The following is a 20194-nucleotide window of genomic DNA, read 5'->3' as shown; positions in this document are numbered from 1 at the left end:
ACAAAGGGCTTCGTTTACGACCTTCGTTCGAATCGCAACTCTGTAAATGCTTCGCCAACAGAACCTAAACACCGAATCTTTGCCTAGCTATACATACAACTTTAATATGTAATATTAATTTATATATGAAAACAATCCTATTTATAATAGACAATGCGTTAACATTTATGAATGCGTCTTCGGGGATGGCCGCCACTTCAACGAGCCTAGCCTGACGACAGGTTTCTGCAGGATGTATTGGTTGATACCTCTCATCCCAACACCCTTCATAGTGTTTGGGTTGCTTCCTACCACCCCACATAGTGTTCGGGTTCCTCCTACTATCCCACATATATATATATATATATATATATATATATATATATATATATATATATATATGTGTGTGTGTATATTTGTGTTGCTCACGTGTCCCCACAAAATGAGGTGATTTGATAAAATAACAATGCCCAGATCACCATCAAAGTGCTGTCGGGATGATGGGCAAATAGCCTTGGCTACCATCATCTTTTGTACGGTCACTGATGGTCGAGTGGTTAAGGTCTCCTGTACACTAGTTGCATAGTGCTCCTGGCAGTATGAGTTCGAGTCACTTCTGGGGTGTGGAGTTTTCAGTTGCATATATGCCTGGGGACCATTCAGGCTTGTTCGCGTAAGTATGTAATATTAAGAATTGTGTAACTAGCTTCAGAAGATTGTCACTGGCTTCTTGAGGTTATCTTGAGATGCTTTCGGGGCTTTAGTGTCCCCGCGGCCCGGTCCTCGACCAGGCCTCCACCCCCCAGGAAGCAGCCCGTGACAGCTGACTAACTCCCAGGTACCTATTTACTGCTAGGTAACAGGGGCGTTCAGGGTGAAAGAAACTTTTGCCCATTTGTTTCTGCCTCGTGCGGGCTTAGCTAAACGATCTCTGGGGTTCAGTTCCTGAACCCTTTTTTTGTGCCTCTGTAACCCTTACCACCACCACCCACGGGATGGGTATGGGGTGCATAATATATAAATGAAGTGAAAATTGTGATAACTTATTATCGTCAGTCTTCAATAACTGCATACAACGTTTCATCCTACACTACTTCATTATCATATCATTGTTCTACGTGTTCAGGAAGATACACATAAAGAGTTCTCAATGTTAAGTTGTAATAAACCAAATTTTCGACTATGGCAAGTACTTTATATCAGGTGTAGGCGATGAGTCACAATAACGTGGCTGAAGTATGCTGACCAGACCACACACTAGAAGGTGAAGGGACGACGACGACGTTTCGGTCTGTCCTGGACCATTCTCATGTCGCTCTACTTTATATCAGCTTTAGTTTGCTACTAATGAGCAAAAATGGATTGTTTCGGACGCCGACACACCTGGTTTCCGGTCTAGTACCCTTTTTTCGCCCCCCCCCCCCCGCCCCATCCCCCCTCGCCCCCCTACTTACCTGTAAGCGCCAGGAACCTGTAGGCAAATGTTCCCACCTGTAGGTACTCACTACACCACGAAGACTCACCCATATTATATAAACATGAAATGACAAACTAATAATATTTTTTAGAGACTACACCAATCGAAAAAATAAATGTCGGAACTTTAAAATTGGAATTGGAATTCATTTTCACCCAACCCGTAGTTTTCTGGGGTGATGATTCTCCTCTGGGATTGGTTGGAAGGCTGTGACGTCACGATGATTTAGTGAAGGTGGGGGAGGGGGAGGGGGGGGGGATGATGAGTAGCAGCAGCTAAGGATACGCCTCGAGGGGGACTGTTGAGCTGGAGGGCCACAGGGCACAACCCCTCCTCCCCTGTAGATCTGCGCCTCATAATACCGCTACTACCATTAAACGTCATCAAGGTATGAGGCGCCGATGTTCGTAAACCTTCAAGGTTTACCGTAGAGTCCGATAATGGAGCATTATGGAGGCATCAGAGCGGTAAAGGGCGAGGCTGGTACACGCCGCTACCCATCTCATAAAAGGACTGTAGACGACGAAATCCTGACAAGTTTACCTGGCCTGGCTGGCTGGCTGGCTGGCTGGCTGGCTGGCTGGCTGGCTGGTTGGTTGGTCCCCGCAGGGCGCCACTGGCTCACATCCGCTACGCCACCCCTCCTCCTGCTGGCTTCCCCTTCCAAATGCTACCTGCTGAAATTATATACACTACCTGACGCTGCTGTTTCTGCTGCCTCCTCCATACCTGCCCAACCCGCGAGACCTGACGCTGCTGTTCTCTCTGCAGCTCTCTCCCCCGATACTTGCTGAACGTACGCTACCTGGCGATGCGGGTTCTGCTGCATATTCGATACCTGCTGAATCATCCATACCTGCTCAGCCTGCTCAACCTACGCTACCCGACATTGGTGATGTGTTTCCCTTCTGCCACCTGCCCTGGCTACCCTCTACACCTGTACACTACACCTGTCATTAATGGTCATTTTCTCCTCTGACAGCCAGCGTCCCCCCTATCGTTGATATATATATATATGCGAACAAGCCTGAATGGTCCCCAGGCATATATGCAACTGAGAACTCCACACCCCAGAAGTGACTCGAACCCATACTGCCAGGAGCACTATGCAACTGGTGTACAGGAGACCTTAACCACTCGACCATCAGTGAGTGTACAAAAGGCGGGGGATAGCCGAGGCTATTTGAACCACCACCCCGACGGCACTTGGATGGTAATTTTGGGGCATAGCTATTTCATCAAATCACCTCATTTTTGTGGGGCCACGTGAGCAACACAAATGCGAACAAGCTTGGTCGAGTGGTTTAAGGCACTGTGCACACCAGTTGCAGTGTGCTTCTGGCGGTCCGGGTTCGAGTCACTTCTGGGGTGTGGAGTTTTGAGTTACACATACATATATATATACACGTTCACAAATACATATAAATATATGTGTCGTACCTAGTAGCCAGAACGCACTTCTCAGCTTACTATGCAAGGCCCGATTTGCCTAATAAGCCAAGTTTTCCTGAATTAATATATTTTCTCTAATTTTTTTCTTATGAAATGATAAAGCTACCCATTTCATTATGTATGAGGTCAATTTTTATTATTGGAGTTAAAATTAACGTAGATATATGACCGAACCTAACCAACCCTACTTAACCTAACCTATCTTTATAGGTTAGGTTAGGTAGCCGAAAAAGTTAGGTTAGGTTAGATAGGTTAGGTAGTCGAAAAACATTTAATTCATAAAAACTTGGCTTATTAGGCAAATCGGGCCTTGCATAGTAGGCTGAGAAGTGTGTTCTGGCTACTAGGTACATATGTATATATACGGGCATATAAGTATAGGCTTGACCATAGGGGATGCTGGCTATTACAAATACATTGTTTACATAGTCAGCTGTGTGTGTGTGTGTGTGTGTGTACTCACCTAGATGTGCTTACAGGGTCGAGCTAGGCTTCTAGCCCCGCCTTCCAAACGTTCCTATATTAAAGCAATAACTTTTCTCATGCTTTTGTCGTATTTACATTTAAAATGTTGAATCGAATCAGCTTTAACGACTGGTGCATCTATCCCATTCCGTTTATTGACAGTTCCAATATGGACAAAATTCTTCCTGATATCTCTTATGACTCATTTGCGTCTTCAGTTTCCATCTGTGACCTCTCGTTCGGCTGTTGCTAGCTTTGAACAATGCTGTTTTGTCTACCTTGTCAACTTTCTTTACAATCTTAGAATGTGAATGTGCGTGTGTGTAATTACCTAAGTGTAGTTACAGGATGAGAGCTACGCTCGTGGTGTCCCGTCTTCCCAGCACTCTTTGTCATATAACGTCTTGAATCTACTGACGGTCTTGGCCTCCACCACCTTCTCACTTATTAACTTGTTCCAACCGTCTACCACTCTATTTGCGAAGAGAGTGTGTGTGTGTGTGTGTGTGTGTGTGTGTGTGTGTGTGTGTGTGTGTGTGTGTGTGTGTGTGTGTGTGTGTGTGCGCGCGCGCGCGCGTAATTCACGAAAAATAACACATGGGGAATAATGTGAAACGGATAATAACGAACAAAACTGAAATATGAAACACTTTCGTGTATATATAGGAATAGGAAAGTTACACGTAGGTGAAAAATCAAGATCTTTATTAATCACGTTAACATCCCCATGGGAATAATTACTTAGTAATCCTCTTTACTAAGATCTTTTTAAATTAAATCAATTAAAATGGATTGAGAAGGTATGACCCAGTATTAATATTCACGTTACATATGGAAATGACACTAGCGTGATATATCACTGAGAAAATCGCTGGAGCAGAACAGGATTCGAACCAGCGTCTCGGTGAGTGTCAGTCGTGCAGAGGGGATACCACCGAGGCATGACATGCTAAAAAACTATTCAATCTAGGACACTACTGTGTCCTCTATGGATTCTGTTGGCTGGAATATGCCTGAGCCATAGAAAACTAAAGATCCAAGGTGTCCATTTCTGTGTCCTCTATGGATTCTGTAGGCTGGAATATGCCTGAGCCCTAGAAAACTAAAGATCCAAGGTGTCCATTTCTGTGTCCTCTATGGATTCTGTAGGCTGGAATATGCCTGAGCCCTAGGAAACTAAAGATCCAAGGTGTCCATTTCTGTGTCCTCTATGGATTCTGTTGGCTGGAATATGCCTGAGCCATAGAAAACTAAAGATCCAAGGTGTCCATTTCTGTGTCCTCTATGGATTCTGTAGGCTGGAATATGCCTGAGCCCTAGAAAACTAAAGATCCAAGGTGTCCATTTCTGTGTCCTCTATGGATTCTGTTGGCTGGAATATGCCTGAGCCATAGGAAACTAAAGATCCAAGGTATCCATTACCGTGTCCTCTATGGATTCTGTAGGCTGGGATTTGCCTGAGCCCTAGAAAACTAAAGATCCAAGGTATCCATTACCGTGTCCTCTATGGCGGGGACACTGAAGCCCCGAAATCATCTCAAGATAACCTCAAGAAGATGGCTTCCACCTGTTGCCACAAACAGCTTTTACGAATAGTCCGGCTGCACTCTGGAGTAAGTATGGAGTTCTCCTCCATCTCGCCCCCTTGAAATACCCAGCTGGGGGTGACGTCAGAACACACTACGATACACTGGACATCCAATGACCTGAACGTGCTGTAATATCTTGACGTACTGTGACGTTATGTCATGCTGCAAAATCTGGATATATTGTGATGCTGGGCATAGTGTGACGTCTGGAGTTTCTATGTACCACAACGTCTGCATGTAGTGACGGGCTAGACGTACGACTACACGTGACGTTTGGAACTATGGACGTAATACGACTTTTGGAAGTATTACAACAGACTTTACGTCCTGCGATGCCTGTAAATATTGCTACGTTTGGACGTACTGGAATATCTGGAACACGTATGGATGTACTGTGAAGTTTGAGCACTCTGTGACGTTTAGACGCTCATCGACGTTTGGACGTACTGGAATATCTGGAACACGTATGGATGTACTGCGAAGTTTGAGCACCCTGTAACGTCTAGACGCTCATCGACGTTTGGACGTACACTGCATCCATCACCAACGACGTCATATAGCCTCATACCCCATTGTTTATCATGCTAAAATATTACCTGTCATATATTTGACATGGCTCAAAGAGTGAGGAGATAACAGGTGATAACAGCTGTGGGGTGAGCGAGGCTTATCTCGAGGCGCCTGACAGCTAGGTGGACAGCGCTTCGGATTCGTAATCCTGAGGCTCCGGGTTCGATCCCCGGTGGAGGCGGAGACAAATGGGCAAAATGTTTTTCATCCTAATGCCCCTGTTATCTAGCACTAAATAGGTACCTGGGAGTTAGACAGCTGCTACGGGCTGCTTCCTGGGGATGTGTAACAAAAAGGAGGCCTGGTCGAGAACCGGGCCGCGGGGACGCTAAGCCCCGAAATCATCTCAAGATAACCTCCTCGTGGACCACCATCTGTGGGGGGGGGGGGGGGTTCTCAAGGTCCCAGGCATCATCTAAATAGCCACTTCCCAAACTTTTGCATCTTTCCTTAAATGGCGTCTTGGTTTCAATATGAAATCATTTTTGACTCCCGAAGCGCCATGAGGTTCTCTGCAACAATGATAAAGACGCCAATATTGAGGAAAGATGTAGAGGTTTCGTCAGTAGACACGCATATACGTTTGATGAATTCTTTCCTCGTTAATGCAGATCATCATTGACTTTCTCGTAACTCATCATGTTGAGAGTATTATCGGGGAAAAAATGCTCATGGCTTCAGGCCATGGCTTCAGGTCATGGCTCATGGTCAAAAAATGCTCATGGCTTCACCCACACTGAAAAGATATCACAGATGTCGCCCCCAGATGTCACAGATGGAGACCTGGTCGACGACCGGGCCGCAGGGACGTTAAGCCCCGGAAGCACCTCAAGGTAAGGTAACCCACAGACAACCTCCCACAGAAGACGCCACTGGTTACACCTACTAGGTTGAGTACAGGCAACGCCTCACAGAACTCACTATTACAAGTAGCTTCTCACAGAATACCCTGTCATGGAATTGTTAACCAAAAAGAATATTAGTCTCTCAGTCCGGCCCCCCCCCCTCCTTATTCAGTAGGCACTGAATATGCGATTTTATGCTGTCAATATGAGGAAATTTAAATTAAAACGCTCAACCACAATTTAACAATTCATTAACACAGATTTATAAAAACTGGGGAATTGCTAATTATACGCTTAGGTGCCAGCCAAAATCCCAGTTCCAATCTGCAGGAATGAATGGAAAATAATGGACCAGAAACTTGATAATTAATTCAATAATCCCTACTAACCATTTAGCCTGGTTACATAGCTAATTAACTAATATACACGTGGGACGCTTACCTTCTGCTAATACACATCAAATGAAATTCGAAATTCATGAGACACTGTTTATGTATCACTTGAAAAAACTTCGTGGCTACCTGACTCTATTACAGTGAAGGAGGGTAGAAATAGCCTAAGCCACTCTATCTTTTTTTAGATGTATTGTATTGTCTTAATAAACGTACTTGAACCACAGTGAATTAACCCAAAAGGCCAATGAATACTTAAGTATAAACTATAGAGTCAGCAGCCCCATTACCCTCACAAGATCACCATTGACATTGAAGACAATGGGAGGCGTGGGTAGTGTAGCTCCCATCCTCACTTCATTGCCAAGTTTACACTAATTGCCAGTATGAATATATTATTTAACCTAGCCTCCTTTATATTAACATTATTGAATGGCAATCCATCATCTACAACCTTAAGGAATATTACTGCTGCAAGAAACCTCGCATATGGAACACAATTTACATATCGGTATCTTTACATTCAGCCGGAGACGTGGCAAGGCAGCGCCGCCAGCTGGTGCATGGGACACAGTCTGCAGATTTTGCCTCAACCATTGTTAGAAATAAGTTTAACAAAGGCGTAACTCTGGCACACAGTTGCTATCTAACTCTTTTCCTAAATTGATGTTAATTATATTTGCATAATTCAACCATTATTCAACAAGTTAATTGAATTAACATCAATGCATGATGTTAATTCATAATTTGCATAATTTGCAACAACCCAACTCCAAAAGTCCGTCGAACCTATGACATTTAATGTAATCACTTGCTGGTAATATTTTAAAGTCTCTTTGTTCATTTTACCCCCAATGTTTACATAGGCTGTCAACATGGAAATGCACATGTGTAAATGAACCTAGGCTATTTCATATCAATGTAAATAGCCTAGTTTATAATCCCTTCCCCCCCTCACACTGACGTCACGATGCTGGACGAGTGACTTGAGTCCTCACTTGACTGTCTCACCTGTGTTGCTCACAGAACTTTGATGACAAGGGCCGCCCTCACCACACCCTGGGTGACAAGGGCCGCCCACAATGACAACCTGGGTGACAAGGGCCGCCCACAATGACAACCTGGGTGACAAGGGCCGCCCACAATGACAACCTGGGTGACAAGGGCCGCCCACAATGACAACCTGACAAGGGCCGCCCTCACCACAACCTGGGTGACAAGGGCCGCCCACAATGACAACCTGGGTGACAAGGGCCGCCCACAATGACAACCTGGGTGACAAGGGCCGCCCACAATGACAACGTGACAAGGGCCGCCCTCACCACAACCTGGGTGACAGTGACCGCCCACACCACACCCTGGGTGACAGTGGCCGCCCACACCACACCCTGGGTGACAGTGGCCGCCCACACCACACCCTGGGTGACAGTGGCCGCCCACACCACACCCTGGGTGACAGTGGCCGCCCACACCACACCCTGGGTGACAGTGACCGCCCACACCACACCCTGGGTGACAGTGACCGCCCACACCACACCCTGGGTGACAGTGGCCGTCCACACCACACCCTGGGTGACAGTGACCGCCCACACCACACCCTGGGTGACAGTGACCGCCCACACCACACCCTGGGTGACAGTGGCCGTCCACACCACACCCTGGGTGACAGTGGCCGTCCACACCACACCCTGGGTGACAGTGGCCGCCCACACCACACCCTGGGTGACAGTGGCCGCCCACACCACACCCTGGGTGACAGTGACCGCCCACACCACACCCTGGGTGACAGTGGCCGCCCACACCACACCCTGGGTGACAGTGACCGCCCACACCACACCCTGGGTGACAGTGGCCGCCCACACCACACCCTGGGTGACAGTGGCCGCCCACACCACACCCTGGGTGACAGTGGCCGCCCACACCACACCCTGGGTGACAGTGGCCGCCCACACCACACCCTGGGTGACAGTGACCGCCCACACCACACCCTGGGTGACAGTGACCGCCCACACCACACCCTGGGTGACAGTGGCCGTCCACACCACACCCTGGGTGACAGTGACCGCCCACACCACACCCTGGGTGACAGTGACCGCCCACACCACACCCTGGGTGACAGTGGCCGTCCACACCACACCCTGGGTGACAGTGGCCGTCCACACCACACCCTGGGTGACAGTGACCGCCCACACCACACCCTGGGTGACAGTGACCGCCCACACCACACCCTGGGTGACAGTGGCCGTCCACACCACACCCTGGGTGACAGTGGCCGTCCACACCACACCCTGGGTGACAGTGGCCGCCCACACCACACCCTGGGTGACAGTGGCCGCCCACACCACACCCTGGGTGACAGTGACCGCCCACACCACACCCTGGGTGACAGTGGCCGCCCACACCACACCCTGGGTGACAGTGACCGCCCACACCACACCCTGGGTGACAGTGGCCGCCCACGCTTCACCCTGGTGGTTGAACTCTCACGCGCTACGTGCTTCACGTGATGGTAAAAAAAACTGGCATGTTTCCTCTTCCGATGCAGATCACTTCCTGCCGTGTCCGCCTCACTCCCGGAATCCAGTTATTCTCTTAATCCTTTTTTTAATGAACGAATAGACCGATAAATTTCAAGACCTGGCGCAGAAATGAGCATGGTAAAAGCTTTCTCAGTGAGCTTAATATTTCACACACACACACACACACACACACACACACACACACACACACACACACACACACACACACACACACACACACACACAACTGGAAACCCAGAAGAGTCACAGAGATGTTAGGAAGTTTTCTTTTAGCGTGAGAGTAGTGGAAAAACGGAATGCACTTGCGGAACAGTTTGTGGAAGCAAACTCTATTCATAATTTTAAAATTAGGTATGATAGGGAAATGGGACAGGAGTCATTGCTGTAAACAACCGATGGCTGGAAAGGCGTGATCCAAGAGTCAATGCTCGATCCTGCAAGCACAAATAGGTGAGTACACACACACACACACACACACACACACACACACACACACACACACACACACACACACACACGCACACTGTGTGTGTTGTGTGCGCAACACACTGTGTTGTTCGGGTGGAACACAAACAAGGGGACACAAATGGAAACTGAGTATGCAAATGAGCCACGAAGAAATTAAAAAGAATTTTGTCAGTGTCAGAGTAGTTAACAGGTGGAGTGCATTTGGCAGTGATGTGGTGGAGGCTGACTCCATACACAGTTTCAAGTGTAGATATGATAGAGCCCAGTAGGCTCAGGAACCTGTACACCAGTTGATTGACGGTTGAGAGGCGGGACCAAAGAGCCAGAGCTCAACCCCCGCAAACACAACTGAGTGAGTACACTCACACTCGCACGCACACGCATCTATTACAATTTCCCATCACGGTCGCTATATGCATGAAAAGCTTTCCTTAGGCTATTCCCTCACATAATTATAATGATAAATTCTAAGAGTTGTTTCACTAGGCTATACAATATGTTGTTGCCTAACCAGCAACATAAAAATGTCAATCTTATTTAGCTCTCTGTACTAAAATAAAATGAACTAATTCAACGTTACAGATTTAAACAGATGGACTATGTTAGATAAATGTAACTACGCAATTTTACACGAAAATAAGATAAGAAAAGCGGGAAAGAAATCTTGACCAAAGATGAATAGTGTTTATTAAATGTTCAAAATTAATCCGTAGTATGGTTAAAGTTTAGAACAGTAACTATGGCACAGTTTGTGTGAATTGGCGCCTGAACAAGCGTAGTAGAGAATTAGCTAGTTAAGCGTAAACGCTCAATATTAGCGGTGTAGAGGATTACCGTGGGGCCCTAGTAAGGTACCTCTGACGGTATCTCTGCACCTCGGTATCATTAACTCCTGCAGGAGGAGGAGGGGCTCCGGGAGAAGGCACAACCGGATCGGGAGTAGGAGGATGCTTCCGGTGCTGGAGGGAGATGGTGCGTTGAAGGGGACACCACCACCACCACCACCGCCCCAGTCACAGCTCAGCACCACGAGAGAGAACACCAGCGGGGTCTACGCCACTCACGCCGGGAATAGTGTTGTGAATTGTCGACACCTGTGGCGCCTCGTGTGGAGTGATACCTCGCTCCATTACCTTTTCCCTGAAGTGCACCTGTAGCATTTTGCGATTGAATAGTTATTCTGCGAGATTTACAGCTGCTATGGATTTGAGAACGTTCTTGGTGCATGAACGAGCATCGTAGCGAGAGGAAAGTGTGACGAGGAGTTTGTGTTAGTGCGCAAGTGCGGTGGGATATTCTCAAGTGTTACTGAAGTGTGTTGATAAGTGTGTGTGTGTGTGGAGGCCACGGCTACACTCCACTCCTATATCATGCCCACGACCATAGCTACTTATGGAATACTGGTGAGTACCCGCATCTCAACGTCGCTGTAATGGAAATATTTGAAAGACTTGATGTGTAACACTGTGATTCACTGGTGTATAGTGAACGGTGGGGCTGGTTGATGTCACTACTTGGGGGAGCATTGAGGTCTACTGGCTGCCAGGGTGATGGCACTCTGATCGCTTGGTTGTCACTCTTGCAGTGTCACTATACTGTTGACGTGTATGGAAATGCTTTTAATGTGTTCAGCGACAGTTATTTGATGTCGAAGCTTCGTGTTATTCCTCAACTCTATATTGTCTCACTGATGATGTGTTCATGACGCTGGCACCCCCCCCCCTCTCACTGTCTGTGTCTCCTTTCTCTCTCTTTTTATTTATCTTTTCTCTCTTTTTATTTATCTTTTCTCTCTTTTTATTTATCTTTTCTCTCTTTTTATTTATCTTTTCTCTCTTTTTATTTATCTTTTCTCTCTTTTTATTTATCTTTTCTCTCTTTTTATTTATCTTTTCTCTCTTTTTATTTATCTTTTCTCTCTTTTTATTTATCTTTTCTCTCTTTTTATTTATCTTTTCTCTCTTTTTATTTCTTTTCTCTCTTTTTATTTCTTTTCTCTTTTTATTTATCTCTTTTCTCTCTTTTTATTTATCTCTTTTCTCTCTTTTTATTTATCTCTTTTCTCTCTTTTTATTTATCTCTTTTCTCTCTTTTTATTTATCTCTTTTCTCTCTTTTTATTTATCTCTTTTCTCTCTTTTTATTTTTCTCTTCTCTCTTTTCCCCCTCTTCCTCCTTTATCCCTCCTTTCCCCTTGTTTGCCTTCACTTCTTTCCCCACTGTTATTATTTTTCCTTTCTTTTCCTTGTTTGCCTTCACTCCTCACCTCTATTTCTCTCTTTCTGTTCTTTCCCTACCCTCCCGCTCTTTCCCTACCTTGCTTCTCTTTCCCTACCCTGCCTCTCTTTCCCTACCCTGCCTCTCTTTCCCTACCCTGCCTCTCTTTCCCTACCCTGCCTCTCTTTCCCTACCCTGCCTCTCTTTCCCTACCCTGCCTCTCTTTCCCTACCCTGCCTCTCTTTCCCTGCCCTGCCTCTCTTTCCCTGCCCTCCCGCTCTTTCCCTGCCCTCCCGCTCTTTCCCTGCCCTCCCGCTCTTTCCCTGCCCTCCCGCTCTTTCTCTGCCCTCCCGCTCTTTCTCTGCCCTCCCGCTCTTTCTCTGCCCTCCCGCTCTTTCCCTGCCCTCCCGCTCTTTCCCTGCCCTCCCGCTCTTTCCCTGCCCTCCCGCTCTTTCCCTGCCCTCCCGCTCTTTCCCTGCCCTCCCGCTCTTTCCCTGCCCTCCCGCTCTTTCCCTGCCCCTGCCTCTCTTTCCCTACCTGGGGGTGGGAAAGAGAGGTGGAGTGGGTGGGCCACCCCACTCCCCGTCGCTTCCGCCCGGCCCACCCCCGCCACTTCTTTTGTTACAGTCCTCCAGAATAACCCAGCCGACCGATATTAATTATAAACACGACGACACATTGGCCGCTCTCTTTTAAAATAGCAATAATGGCCCAGCCTCCGCCTACCTGAGTTACCGAAGGCCTAAGGGGGAGTTGTCCCGGTACGCTGTTGGTAATTTGTGTAGCCGGGAGTTTGTTATACCCTCACTAATGTGTTGGCTAATGATGGTGAAGCCTCATGCAGGTGACCTTGTTGTTGTTATAGATTCAGCTACTCGGGACACGTTCAAAGTAGCACGGACTATGGTGAGCCCGTTGTGGACTTACCTGGCACAGGAGCGGGGCAAGTAGCAAGGGCTATGGTGAGCCCGTTGTGGACTTACCTGGCACAGGAGCGGGGCAAGTAGCAAGGGCTATGGTGAGCCCGTAGTGGACTTACCTGGCACAGGAGCGGGGCAAGTAGCACGGACTATGGTGAGCCCGTTGTGGACTTACCTGGCACAGGAGCGGGGCAAGTAGCACGGGCTATGGTGAGCCCGTAGTGGACTTACCTGGCACAGGAGCGGGGCAAGTAGCACGGGCTATGGTGAGCCCGTAGTGGACTTACCTGGCACAGGAGCGGGGCAAGTAGCACGGGCTATGGTGAGCCCGTAGTGGACTTACCTGGCACAGGAGCGGGGCAAGTAGCACGGGCTATGGTGAGCCCGTAGTGGACTTACCTGGCACAGGAGCGGGGCAAGTAGCACGGGCTATGGTGAGCCCGTAGTGGACTTACCTGGCACAGGAGCGGGGCAAGTAGCACGGGCTATGGTGAGCCCGTAGTGGACTTACCTGGCATAGGAGCGGGGCAAGTAGCACGGGCTATGGTGAGCCCGTAGTGGACTTACCTGGCACAGGAGCGGGGCAAGTAGCAAGGGCTATGGTGAGCCCGTTGTGGACTTACCTGGCACAGGAGCGGGGCAAGTAGCACGGGCTATGGTGAGCCCGTAGTGGACTTACCTGGCACAGGAGCGGGGCAAGTAGCACGGGCTATGGTGAGCCCGTAGTGGACTTACCTGGCACAGGAGCGGGGCAAGTAGCACGGGCTATGGTGAGCCCGTAGTGGACTTACCTGGCACAGGAGCGGGGCAAGTAGCACGGGCTATGGTGAGCCCGTAGTGGACTTACCTGGCATAGGAGCGGGGCAAGTAGCACGGGCTATGGTGAGCCCGTAGTGGACTTACCTGGCACAGGAGCGGGGCAAGTAGCACGGGCTATGGTGAGCCCGTAGTGGACTTACCTGGCATAGGAGCGGGGCAAGTAGCACGGGCTATGGTGAGCCCGTAGTGGACTTACCTGGCACAGGAGCGGGGCAAGTAGCACGGGCTATGGTGAGCCCGTAGTGGACTTACCTGGCACAGGAGCGGGGCAAGTAGCACGGGCTATGGTGAGCCCGTAGTGGACTTACCTGGCATAGGAGCGGGGCAAGTAGCACGGGCTATGGTGAGCCCGTAGTGGACTTACCTGGCATAGGAGCGGGGCAAGTAGCACGGGCTATGGTGAGCCCGTAGTGGACTTACCTGGCATAGGAGCGGGGCTGTGTATTGGTAGCAAGTGACTGTTGTTGTTGTTACAGATTTAACTACTCAGAACGAAGTGTCCATGTAGCACGGGCTATGGTGAGCCCGTAATTGCAAGTGACCTTCAGCCTTTGTTTTATATCTTATCCAGGTGGTGAGGCCAGCTTGCTTACGGGCTATTCATGCCCGTGCCACCTCTTGGGGTGGCTTAAATCTTCATTAATCAATCATCTCAGCTTCGCAGATGACAGGCAGGTTTCGTTCAACTGTTATTACTCCAATATTTACGAAACCTGTGCATCTATCATGGCGGCTTTGTTTTCAGTTATTAAACAGTTTAGGAGCTTTGAACGTCACAAGCCTTGGTTGTTGTTATAAATAACTTCGTAGTGTTCCAGAGGTCATTAACTGGACGAGAGACAGTGACAGTGATTGTGACTCACTGTAACTAAACGGTAGTGACTGTGACTCACTGTAACTAAACGGTAGTGACTGTGACTCACTGTAACTAAACGGTAGTGACTGTGACTCACTGTAACTAAACGGTAGTGACTGTGACTGTAACCAACACTGAATGATTCATATGATTCCACCTTTTGGACACCAGGTGTGTGGTACAGGTACACCCGGGGGTCTTGGACACCAGGTGTGTGGTACAGGTACACCCGGGGGTCTTGGACACCTGGTGTGTGGTACTGGTACACCCGGGGGTCTTGGACACCAGGTGTGTGGTACTGGTACACCCGGGGGTCTTGGACACCTGGTGTGTGGTACAGGTACACCCGGGGGTCTTGGACACCAGGTGTGTGGGTACAGGTACACCCGGGGGTCTTGGACACCAGGTGTGTGGTACAGATACACCCGGGGGGTCTTGCACACCAGGTGTGTGGTACAGATACACCCGGGGGTCTTGGTCACCAGGTGTGTGGTACAGGTACACCCGGGGGTCTTGGATACCAGGTGTGTGGTACACCCGGGGGGTCTTGCACACCAGGTGTGTGGTACAGGTACACCCGGGGGTCTTGGTCACCAGGTGTGTGGTACAGGTACACCCGGGGGTCTTGGTCACCAGGTGTGTGGTTCAGGTACAAAAGGTCCCAGGTCACTAGTGACCCCTAAGCCACACCCCCCCCCCTGAGCCACACCCCCCCCCTGAGCCACACCCCCCCTGAGCCATACCCGTGAGCCACACCCCCCCTGAGGCACACCCCCGTGAACCACACCCCCCTGAGGCACACCCCCGTGAACCACACCCCCCTGAGGCACACCCCCGTGAGCCACACACCCCTGAGGCACACCCCCGTGAGCCACACACCCCTGAGGCACACCCCCGTGAGCCACACCCCCCTGAGGCACACCCCCGTGAGTCACACCCCCCCCTGAGCCACACCCCCCTGAGCCACACCCCCCTGAGCCATACCCCGTGAGCCACACACCCCATGAGCCACACCCCCATGAGCCACACACCCCCATGCGCCACACACCCCCATGCGCCACACACCCCTATGCGCCACACACCCCCATGCGCCACACACCCCCATGCGCCACACACCCCCATGCGCCACACACCCCCATGCGCCACACACCCCCATGCGCCACACACCCCCATGCGCCACACACCCCCATGCGCCACACACCCCCATGCGCCACACACCCCCATGCGCCACACACCCCCATGAGCCACACACCCCCATGAGCCACACACCCCCATGAGCCACACACCCCCATGAGCCACACACCCCCATGAGCCACACACCCCCATGAGCCACACACCCCCATGAGCCACACACCCCCATGAGCCACACACCCCCATGAGCCTCACACCCCCCTGAGCCACACACCCCCCTGAGCCACCCCCCCCATGAGCCACCCCCCCCATGAGCCACCCCCCCATGAGCCACACCCCCCTGAGCCACACCCCCCCTGAGCCACACCCCCCCTGAGCCACACCCCCCCTGAGCCACACCCCCCTGAGCCACACCCCCCTGAGCCACACACCCCCTGAGCCACACACCCCCTGAGCCACACACCCCCTGAGCCACACACCCCCTGAGCCACACACCCCCTGAGCCACACACCCCCCCCTGAGCCACACACCCCCCCCTGAGCCACACACCCCCCCCTGAGCCACACACCCCCCCCTGAGCCACACCACCCCTGAGCCACACCACCCCTGAGCCACACCCCCCCTGAGCCACACCCCACTGAGCCATACCCCCTGAGCCACACCCCATGACTCTCACACCCCCATGAGCCACACCCCATGACCCTCACGCCCCCATGAGCCACACCCCATGAGCCACACCCCATGAGCCACACCCCCATGAGCCACATCCACCACCCACAACCTCATCCTTCCTGGATTATAATTATTCCCCGTTTCCTGGCAATTTTCCCCCACGTTCCGGGACATTGTTAAACAGGCCTCGCTTAACGAGCACAGGTGAACTATGTCCCCCTATTAGACCGGCACTCCCAGGCGGTCAGTCACACAGCCCCGCTCCTGTGCCGGGTAAGTTACGGGCTCACCATAGCCCGTGCTACTTGGATCTTGTTCCGAGTAGCTGAATCTATAACAATAACAAATCCCCAGGCGGTGCTCAAGCGAAGTAATGTATATTCCGGGTAACTGGTATTGTGGGGATAGGTCTCGGTATTGCCCTCCCCCTTCCCCTGCATATGTCTGCAACTGGCAAGTAATTTATCTTTACTCTTGATGCACAGATTTAAGGTTCTTGTAGCGGGCGTTCTTATCGTGGGTGATTGGTCTTGTAGCGGGCGTTCTTATCGTGGGTGATTGGTCTTGTAGCGGGCGTTCTTATCGTGGGTGATTGGTCTTGTAGCGGGCGTTCTTATCGTGGGTGATTGGTCTTGTAGCGGGCGTTCTTATCGTGGGTGATTGGTCTTGTAGCGGGCGTTCTTATCGTGGGTGATTGGTCTTGTAGCGGGCGTTTTTATCGTGGGTGATTGGTCTTGTAGCGGGCGTTCTTATCGTGGGTGATTGGTCTTGTAGCGGGCGTTCTTATCGTGGGTGATTGGTCTTGTAGCGGGCGTTTTTATCGTGGGTGATTGGTCTTGTAGCGGGCGTTCTTATCGTGGGTGATTGGTCTTGTAGCGGGCGTTCTTATCGTGGGTGATTGGTCTTGTAGCGGGCGTTTTTATCGTGGGTGATTGGTCTTGTAGCGGGCGTTCTGATCGAGGGTGATTGGTCTTGTAGCGGGCGTTCTGATAGTGGGTGATTGGTCTTGTAGAGGGCGTTCTCAGTGTAATTATCATGGTGATTAACGTGTTGTTTTCGGGTTTTATATATATATAATCTAGACCTGTCAACATTAACCAAGTACATGTATTATTAGGATATCCCAACCACACGGCAGGAAATGAAGAAACAATAATATTTCAGTTCCGTATTGTAACACTATATTAAATTCTTCAGTTCATTGTTATGACTATAATGCGTAATGCTATCGGAAGGAAGAAGTCAGCAATGAGGATAATTAACACTTTATGAGCTAATAACCCGAATTGTTGCCAAACAACAGCACGTGCTTGGGGGGATATTTTATAGAGTAGTTTCGCAGTTTATTGCTCTTGGCTAAGAATGTGTTTTAATACTCACCGAATTTTTGCTTGCGGAGGGGTTGAGTTTCGGCTCTTGGATCCCGCTTAGTGTCGTTGGAGCCAGATGTCTGTAATAAAGGGGCCAGATTCAGGAAGTAATTATCAAAAAAGGCACCTAGCCGGGAAGGCTATGTAGCACAGATTCAGGAAGCAGTTACGCAAGCACTTACGAACCTGTACATCTTTTCTCAATCTTTGGCGGCTTTGTTTACAATTATTAAACAGTTAATGAGCTCCGAAGCACCAGGAGGCTGTTTACAAGAATAACAACAGTTGATTGGCAAGTTTTCACGCATGTAAACTGTTTAATAAATGTAACCAAAGCCGTCAAGGATTGAGGAAAGATGTACACGTTCCTAAGTACTTGCTTAACTACTTCGTGAATCTGGCCCCAGATCAATATTTTGGGACTGATTTCTGAAACGGATTTTTAAAACTAGTTTTAGGCCTTCTGCCGAGGGTAATTGCCTGTGAGGCATGAAAATTGGTCACTATTTCCGGGTAAACTTCACTTTGCATGTCATTAAGACATTACCTGGGAATTATTTCTTTGGGAAAACCACAGAGTCATTTTGGCACTTAAGTCTGCCGGCTTCCGCCTGTCTGTCGGCCAGACGACGGTGGTGGCTGACGCCCGTCCTTCTGAAGGGCATCTGTCACGCTCTTGACACAGCTGTCAACCGTGCTCTTGACACAGACATGGGTTATCAACCGTATTCTTGACACACATAGATTAGTGGCCTTGTCTTATCCACCCTCGATGGGCCAAATAGATGGGGCAACTTGTACATAGATTAGTGGCCTTGTCTTATCCACCCTCGATGGGCCAAATAGATGGGGCAACTTGTCCTCCTACAACCTGTCCTCCTACAACCTGTCCTCCTGCAACCTGTCCTCCTGCAACCTGTCCTCCTGCAACCTGTCCTCCTGCAACCTGTCCTCCCGCAACCTGTCCTCCTACAACCTGTCCTCCCGCAACCTGTCCTCCTGCAACCTGTCCTCCCGCAACCTGTCCTCCTACAACCTGTCCTCCCGCAACCTGTCCTCCTACAACCTGTCCTCCCGCAACCTGTCCTCCCGCAACCTGTCCTCCCGCAACCTGTCCTCCCGCAACCTGTCCTCCCGCAACCTGTCCTCCCGCAACCTGTCCTCCCGCAACCTGTCCTCCCGCAACCTGTCCTCCCACAACCTGTCCTCCCCACAACCTGTCCTCCCCACAACCTGTCCTCCCCACAACCTGTCCTCCCCACAACCTGTCCTCCCGCAACCTGTCCTCCCGCAACCTGTCCTCCCGCAACCTGTCCTCCCGCAACCTGTCCTCCCGCAACCTGTCCTCCCGCAACCTGTCCTCCCGCAACCTGTCCTCCCGCAACCTGTCCTCCCGCAACCTGTCCTCCCGCAACCTGTCCTCCCACAACCTGTCCTCCCACAACCTGTCCTCCCACAACCTGTCCTCCCACAACCTGTCCTCCCACAACCTGTCCTCCCGCAACCTGTCCTCCCGCAACCTGTCCTCCTACAACCTGTCCTCCTACAACCTGTCCTCCCGCAACCTGTCCTCCCACAACCTGTCCTCCCACAACCTGTCCTCCCACAACCTGTCCTCCCACAACCTGTCCTCCCACAACCTGTCCTCCCACAACCTGTCCTCCCGCAACCTGTCCTCCCGCAACCTGTCCTCCCGCACCCTGTCCTCCCGCAACCTGTCCTCCCGCAACCTGTCCTCCCACAACCTGTCCTCCCGCAACCTGTCCTCCTACAACCTGTCTTCCTACAAAGAACATAGCTTTTCGCTCGTATGCGTTACATAAGGCTCAAAAATGGTCGTACTAAAAAATGGAAGCGGCTGGCGCGAAAGTGACGTACTGTCCCGTTTTCTGTTTTGGGTCCTCTGGTAGGTCAGGAGAGACCACTTTAAACTGACCGTTTTCTTGACATTGGCAGACCTTAGGAGGAAGGAGTGCATTGGCACCGTTGTTTTCCTCTCCTCGCATATCTTGAGGTTATCTTGAGATGGTTTCGGAGCTTAGCGTCCCCGCGGCCCGGTCGTCGACCAGGCCTCCTCATTGCTGGACTGGTCAACCAGGCTGTTGGACGCGGCTGCTTGCAGCCTGATGTTATGAGTCCCCAGCTCCTTGTCTTCATATACCCATCCAGGGTTGTGTAGTCATACTGGCTTAGCTCTTTCTCCTGATAATTGCCTTACCTTGAGTCTCACGATGGAGTCTTGGAGTACAAGTCGTGTTCATCTAATGGAGTGAATGTTAAGACTCCTATAGCAGTCTCCGTGGCGTAGTGGTAAGACACTCGCCTGGCGTTCCGCGAGCGCTTTGTCCTGGGTTCGTATCCTGGCCGGGGAGGATTAACTGGGCGCAAATACTTAACTGTAGCCTCTGTTTAACTCAACAGTAAAATGGGTAC

The 20194-nt window shown here is 50.4% G+C and overlaps 1 protein-coding gene across 3 annotated transcripts in view; it reads left to right on the top strand.

Moving 5' to 3' along the window:
* LOC123771462 (uncharacterized) overlaps positions 1-20194 on the top strand; it is a 127163-nt gene that overhangs the window by 17001 nt on the left and 89968 nt on the right. Inside the window, exon 1 of one of the 3 annotated variants that reach the window (XM_045764009.2) lies at positions 10700-11180. The exons of the other annotated variants lie outside the window; for them this stretch is intronic. The gene's annotated coding sequence lies outside the window, so the exon portion shown is untranslated. Of the gene's footprint in view, positions 1-10699; positions 11181-20194 lie in introns of those variants that run through there. 3 annotated transcript variants of the gene reach the window in all.

Source organism: Procambarus clarkii, chromosome 76, assembly GCF_040958095.1.
Source record: "Procambarus clarkii isolate CNS0578487 chromosome 76, FALCON_Pclarkii_2.0, whole genome shotgun sequence".
NCBI classification, from domain to species: Eukaryota; Metazoa; Arthropoda; class Malacostraca; order Decapoda; family Cambaridae; genus Procambarus; species Procambarus clarkii.
This window is presented reverse-complemented; position numbering and strand designations above follow the sequence as displayed.